Source organism: Schistocerca serialis, chromosome 4, assembly GCF_023864345.2.
Source record: "Schistocerca serialis cubense isolate TAMUIC-IGC-003099 chromosome 4, iqSchSeri2.2, whole genome shotgun sequence".
In the NCBI taxonomy this organism is placed as follows: domain Eukaryota; kingdom Metazoa; phylum Arthropoda; class Insecta; order Orthoptera; family Acrididae; genus Schistocerca; species Schistocerca serialis.
The window spans coordinates 280856619-280872441 of NC_064641.1; positions in this window are offsets into that span (position 1 = coordinate 280856619).

Genomic DNA, 15823 nt, shown 5'->3' on the forward strand with positions numbered 1-15823 from the left:
AAGCTGTAATGAGAGACGGGTGGTATACAATATCTACAAGAGCCGAGAGGGAATAGTAAGAGAGGACCACCAAGAAAGAAGTGATCGGATTAATAAGGGTTTAAGACAGGGATGTAGTCGTTCGCCTCTATTCTGCAATCTGTACATCGAAGGAGCTATGATGTAAATAAAGGAGAGGATCAGAAGTGAAATTAAAATTTAAGATGAAAGGGTATCAACCACACGATTCGCCGACGACATTCCTATCCTGAGTGAAAGTGAAGAAGAATTACGTAACCTGCTGAGTGGAATGAACAGTCTAATGAGTACAGAATGTGGATTGAGAGTAAATCGAAGAAAAACAAAACTAAATGAAACTTAACATCACGGTTGATGGTCACAAAGTGGAGGAAATTAGAAATTTCTGCTACCTAGGCAGCAAAATAACGAATGACGAGCGGAGGAAGTAGGACATCAAAAACAGACTAGCACTAGTAAAAAGGGCATTCCTGGCCAAGCGAAGCCTACTAGTATCAAACATCGGCCTTGATTTCAGAAGAAAATTTCTGAGAGTGTACGTCTGGAGTACAGCACTGTATGGTAGTGGAGCAATGACTGTAAAAATCGAAACAGTAGAAAGTGAAGCGTTTGAGATGTTGTTGTACAGACGCATGTTGAAAATTAGGTGGACTAATTGGGAAAGGAGTAAGGAGGTTCTCCGCACAATCGGAGAGGAAAGGAATATGTGGAATACATTGACAAGGAGAGGGGACTGGATGATAGGACATATGTTAAGGCATCAGGAATTGACTTCCTTGACTCTAGAAGGAGCTGAAGAGGGCAAAATCTGTAGAGGACGGCAGAGATTGGAAAATATCCATCAAAAAATTCAGGACATAGGTTGCAAGTGCTACGCTGAGATGACAGAGGAGAAGAATTCATGGTGGCGAGCTGCATCAAACCAGCCAGAAGACCGATGACTCATCCTTACCCCTTGACAACTATAAAATGGGCTCCTCATAAAGCTACTACTATGGCTTAGCTACATCTTCTGCTGCCATCTTATCAATGGCGAACTTAAGCTGTTTAATCCATGGGGCTGGAAAACAATCTGTAGGGAGAATGTCTGACAGGAACATTATCCATCATCTGAATCTCGTACTCTTCACACTGCACCACCCGAAACCAGTCTGATAACTCATCATGGAACCCCTCACATAATATACTCAGCAGCTGAGTTTGTCTAGATTCAAGATGCTCGAAAGTGTATGGATCTGATGTAACCGAATTTCCAGCCACACCACGACTCCCTTTCTCCCTTCCGAGTAGATTCCGTCAAAGATGTAGGCATAGTGGTCCATTTCGAAAGTAACTGGAATATGCCCGGCCTCTAGTTCGGAAATGAGCCTATGTGATAAGTTAGACACAAATATGGCGGGCACAGATAGCTCGCACTCAATGCTCACCTTACATTTCCACGTGGGATTTTGAATACATGTCTTTATCCAAAACTCCTTCGCAAACTACATTTCCCCAAAATTATCCACCAATAGTGAAGTCTTGCGACCCCCAAGTTTGGTAAATTGACCAACCTCGCAATTAGCGATGTACCAAGCCTCGCTAATCAGACTATATGAACTCGAATCTGAAAGGGCACACACTGGCTCTTCATTGAATCTCCCACACACAAACAGTACCTTCTTTGAGCCGGACGTCGTCATGACTCGCCTCGAACACTATACCTTTGAGACTCTGCCCTTTGCCTTATGTCAAATGCCCCCTTGTCTACATGACATTTCTGCTGTCACCAGTAACACCTAGCGTCATTCCAGCCTGCCCTACCGTCGTCCTCCTTTCTGTCCGACCCTCTACCATCTATCTTGATACGTAATTGCACGTGGTCGGCATTTGTAATTACTTTTACTTCATTAATCACACTCTCTAATAGCTCAAAACTGAGAAGTCTCTCACAACGGTAATCCTAGATCGATCTTTGAGGTGCATGTCTTCCAGTGTGTTAGACACAACTTGGCGTTCAGTAAATTTCAAAAACATTCTTCGTACGGAGCCTCTAACTTTTAAATACAATCTTCTCACAATTCCCATAATGCTAGACGTTTATGTACTTCCTCTCAATTAACTGGTGGCGTGCAAGAGCCGCTAAGAAGTTCCTACTGACTGAATGTTTAAAATCTTCAAAATAAACACGATTTTGCATAGTCTGCCTCATTAACGGTTCATGCTTGCCAGACATCATAGGTCTCACAAACAAACCAATATTGCTCTGTACTAAAATTCAACATTTCAGACCGAGCCTGTAACTGGAAAAGAATATGTAATGCTTGAGCCACTTCCTCGACTGATACACCGGAGAACACACCCATTCCTCTCAACTGGCCGAGTAAGGGATACGATATTTTAGCAAACATGTTGGTGTGCCACTGCCTCAATTCTTTCTTAACACATTTGCTAGCTTTCTCTTTTGTGAATGAGGGAATTCCCTCTCTATCAGACATTTTAATGACATTGTTCATTTCTTGCAGTAGTTCTAGCGAATCATTTACTTAGCAGGACGGTGTGGCCGAGCGGGTCTAGGCGCTTCAGTCCGGAACCGCTCTGCTGCTACGGTCGCAGGTTCGAATCCTGCCACGGGGATGAATGTGTGTGATGTCCTTAAGTTAGTTAGGTTTAAGTAGTTCTAAGTCTAGGGGACTGATGACCTCAGATGTTAAATCCCACGGTGCTTAAAGTCATTTTCACCATTTTTCTGAATCATCTACTTGACCTTGAAACATATCAGAGGAGCATTGCCTCAGTTCTTTCTCCACACGTTAACTAAGTTTTGGATTTGTGAACGAGATATCGATCATTTGAATGAGACTTCCATCGCTTGCACTAGTTCTAACATATCATTTATTTGACCTTGCAACTCCATGCAAAGCGATTCCTTTATCTTGGTGCCCACTTGCTGTATCCTACTCATTAATTCATCAGCTTGCTACTGTAACGATTCAGAGACTTACTCAGTCGCATTGGTAATACACAAATCTTTGTTCACATAATGTACAGCATATGCCTCAGTTCAACACAGTTGCGATTCGCTAGAACTAATGCAAGGGATCAACAATGCCACTTAAATGACATCTACATGGCAACGGCCTTGCCGCTGAGGTAACATAGGATCCCGTCACATCACCGAAGTTCAGCGCCGTCGGGCTGGGCTAGCACTTGGGGAGGTGCCCCTCCAGTCTGTCGAGCGCTGTTGGCAAGTGGGGTGCACTCAGCCCGTGTGAGGCGAACTCAGGAGTTATTTGATTGAAAAGTAGAGGCTCCAGTCTCGTAAACTGACATACGGCCGGGAGAGCGGTGTGCTGACCACATGCCCCTCCACATCCGCGTCCAGTGACGCCTGTGGGCTGGGGATGACACGGCGGCCGGTCGGTACCGCTGGGCCTTCCAAGGCCTGTTTGGACGGATTTTAGTGACACAATGTAGGTTTAAATTACCGCGGCTAATCGCCGCGTCTGAAGGTCGCGCGATTGTAACTAACGCCTGGTCGGCCATAACTGCAGTGGCACTTTCGCAGGACCTGGAGCGGCGTCGATTGGAGAGGGCTTCTTGGTATGGGACCATCGGAAACATAACTCCAGAATGGAGGTTGGGCGGTGACAGTATGGTGGAGCATCGGGGAGGTCCATGTCATTGATGGTGCTGAGGGACACCTGAATTTGTTTCTTGTGTTAGTAGCATTTTAAGAATGAGCGTTATGATTGCTATATGGGTGACGGTAGCTAGCTAATGGAGACCTGTGGCCTGTAAGGATGCAGCCAGCTACTGTCGAATTAAACCAACGTGTGGCAGTCGTTTGAACAAGAGGGCCACTATGAGTTGCAGCCATTTGCCATTAGCCCCACAGATCCTGTGTGCATGTCCCTCCTCCTAGCACCACCACTCTCCAAAGACCAGTTCCACCTCACATTGTGAATCTATGTTGGCAGAGGGCACGTTCAGTCCACCACCACTCCCCAAAGGCCAGTTCGACCACACACGGGTGGCAGAGCATGGTTCTGTGTTCGTGGGAGGCACATACTTTCCTGCAAAAAAAGAAAAAGTGGAAACACACACACACACACACACACACACACACACACACACACACACACACATACATATACACTCCTGGAAATGGAAAAAAGAACACATTGACACCGGTGTGTCAGACCCACCATACTTGCTCCGGACACTGCGAGAGGGCTGTACAAGCAATGATCACACGCACGGCACAGCGGACACGCCAGGAACCGCGGTGTTGGCCGTCGAATGGCGCTAGCTGCGCAGCATTTGTGCACCGCCGCCGTCAGTGTCAGCCAGTTTGCCGTGGCATACGGAGCTCCATCGCAGTCTTTAACACTGGTAGCATGCCGCGACAGCGTGGACGTGAACCGTATGTGCAGTTGACGGACTTTGAGCGAGGGCGTATAGTGGGCATGCGGGATGCCGGGTGGACGTACCGCCGAATTGCTCAACACGTGGGGCGTGAGGTCTCCACAGTACATCGATGTTGTCGCCTGTGGTCGGCGGAAGGTGCACGTGCCCGTCGACCTGGGACCGGACCGCAGCGACGCACGGATGCACGCCAAGACCGTAGGATCCTACGCAGTGCCGTTGGGGACCGCACCGCCACTTCCCAGCAAATTAGGGACACTGTTGCTCCTGGGGTATCGGCGAGGACCATTCGCAACCGTCTCCATGAAGCTGGGCTACGGTCCCGCACACTGTTAGGCCGTCTTCCGCTCACGCCCCAACATCGTGCAGCCCGCCTCCAGTGGTGTCGCGACAGGCGTGAATGGAGGGACGAATGGAGACGTGTCGTCTTCAGCGATGAGAGTCGCTTCTGCCTTGGTGCCAATGATGGTCGTATGCGTGTTTGGCGCCGTGCAGGTGAGCGCCACAATCAGGACTGCATACGACCGAGGCACACAGGGCCAACACCCGGCATCATGGTGTGGGGAGCGATCTCCTACACTGGCCGAACACCACTGGTGATCGTCGAGGGGACACTGAATAGTGCACGGTACATCCAAACCGTCATCGAACCCATCGTTCTACCATTCCTAGACCGGCAAGGGAACTTGCTGTTCCAACAGGACAATGCAAGTCCGCATGTATCCCGTGCCACCCAACGTGCTCTAGAAGGTGTAAGTCAACTACCCTGGCAGCAAGATCTCCGGATCTGTCCCCCATTGAGCATGTTTGGGACTGGATGAAGCGTCGTCTCACGCGGTCTGCACGTCCAGCACGAACGCTGGTCCAACTGAGGCGCCAGGTGGAAATGGCATGGCAAGCCGTTCCACAGGACTACATCCAGCATCTCTACGATCGTCTCCATGGGAGAATAGCAGCCTGCATTGCTGCGAAAGGTGGATATACACTGTACTAGTGCCGACATTGTGCATGCTCTGTTGCCTGTGTCTATGTGCCTGTGGTTCTGTCAGTGTGATCATGTGATGTATCTGACCCCAGGAATGTGTCAATAAAGTTTCCCCTTCCTGGGACAATGAATTCACGGTGTTCTTATTTCAATTTCCAGGAGTGTATATATAAACATGTCATGTCGCATCTTCACCAGATTCTTCTACTGGCACACATACATCAACATAATACCAGTCTTCACTTCTAAGTTTACTTGTTTCCCCAAGTATTTCATGCCCTGTTGTCGGAATGACGTTTCTGATAGACTTACAATTTTGTCTCTTTGGTCTTCACCATCTTTTTAGCGTGCAGCTCCTGTCTCAATCAGTTCTGATAATTCTGAACAGTAGACCTCGCTTTCAGATTTCCATATACCAGTTCTTTACTCTGGTTCTATTTCCTATGGGAGCCATAGCAAGTTCCTGCCTCAATTTGGCTCCTGCTAGATAATGATCAAAATGAAATTACCTCTCTAGAAAGAGCGCACACCTTCCATGTCAGATGCCCACCTCTTCGTACCGATATAGGAATAGGACCTATTTGGTTTGTTTCATTTGTGCCCATTACTTTCCAGGTCCCTCTGTACATATGTTCCCTTGGAAAACAGGTAACTTACTGACATTAATTTGTTCCAAAATGGAAACTGGACAACCCTCATAGTTATTACCAGTTTCATCATGCAGACTTTTCTTACTAAACACTCTTCTGAAAGCCTCTTCTTTGTACCATTTGGCACTATAGCCCCCAGGGAGACTATTTCGTAGTCATATCCAGTTATTCTATCACAGATCTCCTATATCTGATTACAGAAACCATCTTCGCCGGATTCTTCTACTGGCACATATACATTTACGAAGTCACATTGTGAAATTTGCGTATCATACGCACAGTACACATTCTTCCGTTAAGCGACGTGAAAGCAATAACAGATCTACGTTCACCCCGGTGGACTGTAAACCCAGTTCCATGGCCTCCTTAGCTTGTATGTGATTTGGGCACCAAGCTCCGTTGAAATCGGTTCTGTGGTTTAGGAAGAAAAAAAATGGTTCAAATGGCTCTGAGCCCTATGGGACTTAACTTCTGAGGTCATCAGTCCCCTAGAACTTAGAACTACTTAAACCAAACTAACCTAAGGACAGCACACACACCCATGCCCGAGGCAGGGTTTGAAATTGCGACTGTAGCGGTCACGCGGTTCCAGACTGTAGCGCCTACAACCGCTCGGCCACGCCGGCCGGTGTTTAGGCGGAGGTGTCGAAGATACATACCTACGAGGCCCATTAAAAAATTAATGCAGCACATTTTCTTTTTCTGGAAACGTGTTAGTTCTGTTCAGGTTTCCAATAAGCCATATTCTTCCTCACTTTTTTAGCTACAACATCCTCATTTTGTACATAACCTAGGTTGAATGCAACGTTCTTACGCCACCTTCCTGAGATTACCTGTATGCCCACATGTTACCACTCTACTGAACTACGCCTGAGTTTTGCTGTATCAGTCTTGCTGTATCAGTGACTTCCCCATCATCCAGTTACAGTTTCCGCCGAATGCATCCTTCATTGGCCCTAACTGATGGTATTCGGAATGTGCGAGATCGGGATTGTAGGGTTCACAAGGAAGGACACTCCAACGAAAATTTTTGCACTCCTCTCGGGTGCACAGACCAGTGTGAGGTCCAGCGTCGTCATGGAGGAGAAGTTTGTTTGCATTTTTGGGACAACAAAGACGCTGTTGTCGTTTTTTCAGTTTCCAGAAAGTAGTACGGTACACTTCAGAACTTATCGTTGCACCTTGACGGACGCCATCAAACAGAATAACCCCTTCAGAGTACCAGAAGTTACTCGTCATGATTTTACGGGCTGAGGACGCAACTTTGAACTTTCTTCAGGGAAAGTTGGTGTTGCTTCAATCCATTGATTGAAGTTTCGTATATGGTTCGAAGAGGGGAACCCATGTTCCATTGCGTGTGACGATGTTCCACAAAATATTCTCACGAGCAGTCACGTAACGCGCAAGCAATTCCTCACGCATGGTGCTTCGTTGCTCTTTATGGATTTCTGTTAGGTGCCCTAGGGGCACAAACCTCTGAGTACCCCAATTGGTTTAACGAGTGTGTCAACACTACCAACAGAGACGTCTAGTTGAGCAGCGAGGTGTTTGAGTGTGGTCTGTCGATCACCTCAAATGAGAGTAACCACACTTTCTAACATTGCAGGGGCCACAAATGTGTGCACGCGAGAGATCAGAGAGGTTTGCACTGTTGGTTGCCATGATGACAGACGCCTTGCCCAGTGACACACCTGCGCTCTGTAGACCTTCCGCAAGCGCCTGTGAATACCTGCATTTCTCTGGTTTTCCACCGAAACAAACACAGTGGCATCTCCCTGCTTGGAACGCACCTCTGTTGCACACAAGTAACGTTACACGGTTTTTGGCGAGCTAATCGGCTGCCCATTATCGGTATGAGATAAGACGAATTTGCTGTACGGCAGAGCAATGGTGGACAGCCCCGGGGCCAGCAAAGCTCCGCGGCCAGTCGAGAGGTAGCCACCTTTGATGGTGAGCCCAGGTGCAGACACAAAGGCTTGGCCGGAAATGGGGAACAACTCCCTACAGGGAATTTTGACGCTTAAGAAACACTGCATCAGGAAATGACAGAGTAGAACACAAGCTGTAAGTTGGGTTCTTACAGCTCTTTGGGACTCTATAACAATATGTAGCCAAATATTAATGCAATTTTGAATACACCAGCGATATCAGAAAAATGAGGCGCACAGAGTGACAAAATTTAATATCTTTAATACTACGTAAATAAATAGAACGAAATTTTGACTCTGTAGCGGATTGTGCACTGATATGAAACTTCCTGGCAGGTTAAAACAGTGTGCCGGACCGAGGCTCGAATTCGGGACCTTTGCCTTTCGCGAGCAAGTAGAGCACTTGTCCTCGAAAAGCAAGGGTCCCGAGTTCGAGACTTGGTCCGGCGCACAGTTTTAATCTGCCAGGTAGTTTTACATAAGTTAATATTTCACAGAGAAAACCACATAATCACATTGAACTACCTGAATAGAAAATTTTAAATGTTTCATGCGATTTCAGTAATTATCATCCCAGAAAGCCATTTATCTGTATCTACTTTATTTATTTACTTATAGCGTCTTTTATACCTTTTTATCGTGTAAATGTTCGTCAGAACATCGTATTCTCCACATTTGCACATAAAATGAACACAGCATGAATACCTTGCATTTTGCCATATTGTATATTTATTTAATTAATAGTTTACTATTTTACCAGTAACGTCATTTAAATGTTAATTGCAATTATCAATAAAAACTTATGGGAATTCAATAAGTGATGAATAGTACGTGTTAGGTGACGTTACCGTTGTAAAAGAGTGCCAAAAGGCTCCTGAGGCAAGCCGGCCTAAGTAACTGTTTAAAAAGAAATACGACAATCTATTGTCCTTTATTGTGAGCGCACTTTTGCAGGATTTCCGGCTTATTTATTTATGGAAAAACCTGTACTTGTATTTATTGTGAATATTATGAGTGTGACAAAATGCTTATGATATTTCTTCATTTAAATTTTATTGTAATATATTAGTTTAGTCCGACGAGTAGTCAAGATGAGTTAAATTATGTTTGTTGGAACGTAAGAACGATGTACTTTTGGTGGGAAAAGCAGACAGCGGCAGAACACTACAGGAATCAAGTGGTGAGTAGGACTTTTCGAATTAAGTGGTCAAGGGAGAGATTCTATATATTTTCTGTTGAGTATTGGGAAAAGACAGGTCTGCCAATGGTTCAAGTGGCTCTGCGCACGATGGGACTTAACACCTGAGGTCATGAGTCCCCTAGACTTAGAACTACTTAAACTTAACTAACCTAAGGACATCACACACTTCCATGCCCGAGGCAGGATTCGAACCTACGACCGTAGCGGCCGCGCTGTTCCACACTGTAGCGCCCAGAACGGCTTGGCCACTCAGGCCGGCTTCTGCCTCTGGTAAAATGCGTGATTCAGTCGTATACATGTTTGACTCTGGGCAGTGTACAGCCAGTACACTACTTTTACAGGGACTCTATATTTTGATAGGTCTGAATGTGCTCGACTGGGACTCTAACAATAAGTCACTAATCTCTGTTTCTAGTATGATTATTTGTAAATTATCTTGTTGAACACTGAACTGTTTTGAGCTGGTGAACATTTCATGTATCGTGATTATGAAATGGACTTAGCTTTCACATATCTTTAATGACTATTTAGCGGAGGTGTCTCGCTATAATTCTCATAATGCTCTAAACGTAACTTCACTGCATTTGACAAGGGTGATTTCCGTATGTGTTTAATTCAGTACGGTAGGTCCACTTACCTTGTACTTTACAACTACAAATTGTTTAACTTTTATGTTGTATTTCTGTGTATCTTATTAACTTGCAATTGCAGCCGGCCGGGTTGGTCGAGCGGTTCTAGGCGCTACAGTCTGGAACCGCGCGACCGCTACGTCGCAGGTTCGAATCCTGCCTCGGGCATGGATGTGTGTGATGTCCTTACGTTAGCTAAGTAGTTCTAAGTTCTAGGGGACTGGTGACCTCAGAAGGTAAGTCTCATAGTGCTCAGAGCCATTTGAACTATTTGCAATTGCAGCCAATGCACAGATTATTTAACTGCAGGCTCGCAGCTACAGGTTATTGTTTACGACGAGTTTGCTGTGGGACACAGGAGAAGGCGCCCACGGTTCGGCCCTGCGACTACATCGAGCTATTCCTGTTGAACAATGCGATGCATAGCCCTTCTACTTACAATATCAGTCACCACAGGTAAAACGCAAAGGGTTTGATCGTGCGGGAGGCCGTTTGAAAGAGAAACTACATTAGTAGTAACCGTCAGGTACCGTTACACACACCATTTTGAAGGGTACGTGTAGCAATGGCACCTATCAGAGCTTCGTGAAACTACAGGGGCCGAAGAGGTATTATTCACGATGTACCACAACAATTTCGTTTTTTTTTTCAACCGAAATTGGCCGAGAAAAACAAATGTGTTGTATTAAATATTGAATGCTCTTATTTAATGTCTCTCAGCACTGTGGGACTTAACATCTGTGTTCATCAGTCCCCTAGAACTTAGAACTACTTAAACCTAATTAACCTAAGGAGATCACACACATCCTTACCCGAGGCAGGATTCGAACCTGCGACCGTAGCGGTCACGCGGTTCCAGACTGAAGCGCCTAGAACCGCATGGCCACACCGTCCGGCATATCGAATGCCCCTAGCACTTATTTGAAATGTGGATGGATATATTTGGATATACTTAGAATGTATTGGATACATGCGTATGTGGGAAAAGCCTTTGGTGAAAAGCTTATCCCAAAGTCCTGGAAGGATTGTAGTCAATTTTGGTACACATACATCGAGAAAGAAATGCTCTGAGGGTGAGAAGAACCTGCCTTCTCCTTGACGGGAAAGGGGCGATAACATGGAGAGAGAAAGGGAGAGGAGGAGTTAGACAGAGAGCGGAAAGGAAGAGACAGGCAGACTGATAAGGGGGGGGGGGAGAGATGAAAAAAGGGGAGTGGGAAATTGTCAGAGAGTACGGATAGAAAAAGATGGATAGAGAAAGCAAAGAGGAGGAGATAAATAGAGAAAATGGGAGGAAGGGATCGACACAGTGAGGGAGGGGACGAAGTGGAAAGGGGTAGGAGGAGGGGAAAATGAACAAAGAAAGGGAAGAGTGTGAGACTGACAGAGAAAAGGGGAGAAATAAACAGAGAAATGGAAGAGGAGATCATGGACAGAGAGAGGAGAGTGGAGAAGATGAACAGAGAGAGGGTGGAGGAGGAGATGGACAGGGAGATGGGGGAGGAGGAAATAGAGAGAGGGGTGGTGTAGGAGCTGAACCAAGGGAAGGGGGAATTAGATGTCAGTGGGGGTAGGGGGACAGGAGGAGATGGATGGAGGAAGGCCGTGCGGGATTAGCCAAGAGCTCTAAGGCACTGCAGTCATGGACCGTGCGGCTGGTCCCTGCGGAGGTTCGAGTCCTCCCTCGGGCATGGGTGTGTGTGTTTTTCCTTAGGATAGTTTAGACTAAGTAGTGTGTAAGCTTAGGGACTGATGACCTTAGCAGTTAAGTCCCATAAGACTTCACACACATTTGAACATTTTTTTGATGGAGGGAGGGGAAAGGAGGAGATGGGTTAATGGATGGTTGGAGTAAATACCACCCAACACCAGCTACTCAGGTAGTATAAGACAAAGTTAGCAGGTTCGAGTTGTTGTTGGGCCCAATTTCTTATAGATGGGAAAGTTTCAGGGCACTAAAACCAATATCACATTGCTCTAATGAACTCATAGGCTGAGATTTCATGTAGTGGCAGGGTTTCAATATCGTTTGTCATATCGTGATGATGAACCGCCTGAAAAAGAAACTCTTCGATTCATATAATTCCAATCGTTCAGTTAGCGAAACGATATGAGGAGGAAAACGAATTCGTCAAATGGCGACCGTGACAAGAGGAAGCGTCTGGGGTTTCAGGCGACAACGGGGATAGCGTTTGTGCACCGGGCTGTGAGTGCCAGAGCTGGCTCGCCGCAGCCGAATTCGATTGCCGCCGGCAATCGCGTTCAGCGGCGGTGATCCGCGACCACTCGCAGGCCCGCCAGAGTGTGCGGGGCGGGGCGCCGCCGCCGGCCGAATCAATTAGCACTGGCCCTCGCCTCGGCGACACAGTGGCTCGTTACGTCACGCTGCGCTCGCCTGTGTTTCGTTTGGCCGGTCCGGCCCGCAGGCCAGGCAATGGACCGCGATAACCGGCCGCGCCAGAGAGAGGGAGAGAGAGACCAGCGTCCGCTTTTATTGCAATTTCTTCGGAACGTTTCCGGGGCCGTGCCTTTGCTGCGGCGTCCGCTGTCCGCTCCCTTTGTGTTATCAAATGATTACCATAGCCGTGCCGCAAAACGCGTTACAAAAGTGGCGGAGCGTTCCGCTCGCGGGCGCCAGAGACGCGTCACCGGCGCACTCGCCGCTCTAACCGCGACTTGTTTCCCTCGTTCCGCCGCCCTAATGCCCGCTTCCCTTTCTTCTCCGGCCCGCTCCTCGTTCTTTGTCCCGTTCTCTTTGTTTCCGAGCCACGGATCTTGCCCCGAGCAACCATATTTCTTGCTGCTGAACTAAGGCGGCCGGGCGCGATAACACAGAGCGGCTAACAAAATAACAGTCACAGAGGGAACTTCTATTTCAGTTTTCCGCCAGAGTAATTTGCTGCCTCTCGCAGTTTCTGCTTGTATTTTTCATACGCAGTCGGATCAAGCCTTTCTAAAGGCGTAGTTCACGAGGCACGGGACTGGTTTGTTATTTCGTAGAGGAAATAAGAAATTATATTAAATAAACACAGTAACTTTGTTATTTCGTAGGAGTTTGTATCGCTACAGACCCATATCGCTAACGTCGACTTGCAGTAGGATCTTGGAACGTATACTATGTTCGATCAAGTCGATATAAAGCCAACACAGATTCAGAAAATATGGTTGTTGTGAGACACAACTAGCTCTTTACCCTGACGAAGTAGTTAGCGCTATCGACTGGGGATATTAAACTGATCCAATATTTTTAGATTTCCAGAAGGCTTTTGAGACCGTTCCTCACAAGTGACTTCTAATCAGATTGTTTCCCTGTGAACTATCGTCTGTTCTGAGAGTGGATTCGTGATTTCCGGTCAGAATCATCACGTATCATTGTAATCGACAGGAAGTCGTAGCGTAAAGCAGAAGTAATATCTGGCGTTCCCAGAGAAAGTGTTACAGACTATCTGCTGTTACTGATCTACATAAAAACGATTTAGCAGACTATCTCAGCAACCATCTTAGATTGTTGTCAAATGACTTCAAATGGCTCTGAGCACTATGGGACTCAACATCTGAGGTCATCAGTCCCCTAGAACTTAGAACTAATTAAACCTAAGTAACCTAAGGGCATAACACACGTCCATGTCCGAGGTAGGATTCGAACCTGCGATCGTTGCGGTCGCTCGGTTCCGGACTGAAGCGCCTAGAACCACTAGGCCACCGCGGCCGGCGATTGTTGTCAGATGATGCTGTCATTTACTGTCTTGTAGAGTCATCGGATACTCAAAACAATTGAAAAATGATTTAGACAACGAAAAATGTGCAATTGTGTGTGAAATCTTATGGGACATAACTGTTAAGGTCATCAGTCCCTAAGCTTACGCACTACTTAACCTAAATTATCCTAAGGACAAACACACACACACCCATGCCCGAGGGAGGACGCGAACCTCCGCCGGGATCAGCCGCACAGTCCATGACTGCAGCGCCCTAGACCGCTCGGCTAATCCTGCGCGGCACTTAGACAACATACGTGTGTGGTACGAAAAGTGCAAATTGACTCTAAATAATGAGAAGCGTTAAGTCATCCACAGGAGCACTAATAGGAATCCGCTAAATTTCGGTTACAGGATAAAACACAGAAATCTAAAGGCTACAAACTAAACTAAACTCCACCCGAACAGGCGATGAAGGTCCAATGGTACCTACCGACCGCCGTGTCATCCTTAGCCTATAGGCGTCACTGGATGCGGGTATGGAGGGGCATGTGGTCAGCATACTGCCCTACCAGCCGTATGTCAGTTTATGTGGCCGGAGCCGCTACTTCTCAATCAAGTAGCCCCTCAATTTGCCTCACAAGGGCTGAGTGCACCCCACTTGCCAACAGCACTCGGCAGGCAGGATCGCCACCTGCCCAAGTGCTGGCCCAGTCCGACAGCGCTGAACTTCGGTTATCTGACGGGAACCGGTTTTACCACTGTGGCAAAGCCGTTAGTTTATAGCCTGAAAGTTCTGTTGAATACTGAGGTATTACGATTACGATTGACTTAAATTAGAACGATAACATAGATAATGTTGTGGGACAGCAAGCCGAAGACTGATATTCATTGGCAGAACACTTAAAAATTTCAACCGGCCTACTGTAGTCTGCCCTCTTCTGGAGTACTGCTGTGTCCTGCAGGCCGGCAGCAGATACAGTAGACAGAGGGCATCGAAGAAGTTCAAAGAAGGGCAGCTTGTTTTGCATTAGCACGACTGAGGAGGCTGACTGCCACAGATGTGATACGCGAAATGGTGTGGCTATCACTAAAACATCGGCGTTTTTCCCTTCGCCAGAATCTTCTCATTAAATTTCGGTCACCAACTTTCTCCTGAGAGTGTGAAAACACTTCGTTGGCGCTCTCTTTCATAATGAGATATGAATATCATAGTAAAATAGGAGAAATCAGAGTTCGCACGGAAATATTTAGGTATTTGCTTCCCGCACAGTGTTACAGAGTGGACCGGTAGAGAAATAGCTTGAAGGTGGGTCGATGAGCCCTCTGCCAGGCACTTAACTGTGAACTGCAGAGTAATCTTGGAGATGTATATATTACTGCCAGTTTTATTGTGATTTAGAATTCTTGTAATTTCATCAATTTATAGGAAATAAATACAGATACAAATCCTTTAAATAAAATTGTATTCCCAGTCTCCTTTCTGATTCTGGTGGAATAAATATTTGAGCTCCGTCTTTAACGACCACGATGTCGACGGGAATTAAAAATCATTTCTTCTTTCACGCCTGAGTCTTCTCCTGAACCGTCAGTTCATGATATCTTTGTTATGGATCACCAGGCGACTCTGAATTACGTGGAGTATTCGGCGAATGTCAGAATACCTAAGTAGCGACATGTTCATTTTTGTTTCATAGTATTTTCAGAAACATGCAAATGCATGGACTGACAGTTAAATGAAAAACTAGAAATAGATTGAAGAGAAAACATATGTGAAGCTTTGACTTCATATCACATATGGGCAGAACTTGCAAACTTTAAAGCTCTGTTGAGGGCATGGATAACATCATCGTTTGTGCAGTATGTTGGGCGCAGAAGGCACTGATCCGTTTGGATTGTCATTTGCTGTTGTCCCAGTCTCATCATAAAAAAAAAAACCATTTTCCATACTCTTCTTAGATCTTCTTACTCCGGCTTGTAATATGTTTGGAAACTTCCATTAAAACCAGCTTTCACTTTGTCCAGGGGAACTTCCTATCTGCTTACATCCATCTGTAAAGCTGAAGCCTCTGTCCAGTGATCCTACCTGGCCTTTTCGTAGGTTACGTTAAGCTTCCAGTCCTAGGTGCTTGGATCTCAATAGCTGGAGATACTGTGTGGTTGGTGACTGTTGAGATACCATGAATTAATTGAATCTATGGTAACAAATATGAAACTGCCAGTCAGTTTGCCTTGTTCCCGTAATGGGCCGGTGATTTTAAATCTCGCTTGTGATTCTGCTGTAGTCTTGAAAGCGGCCAGCGTCAG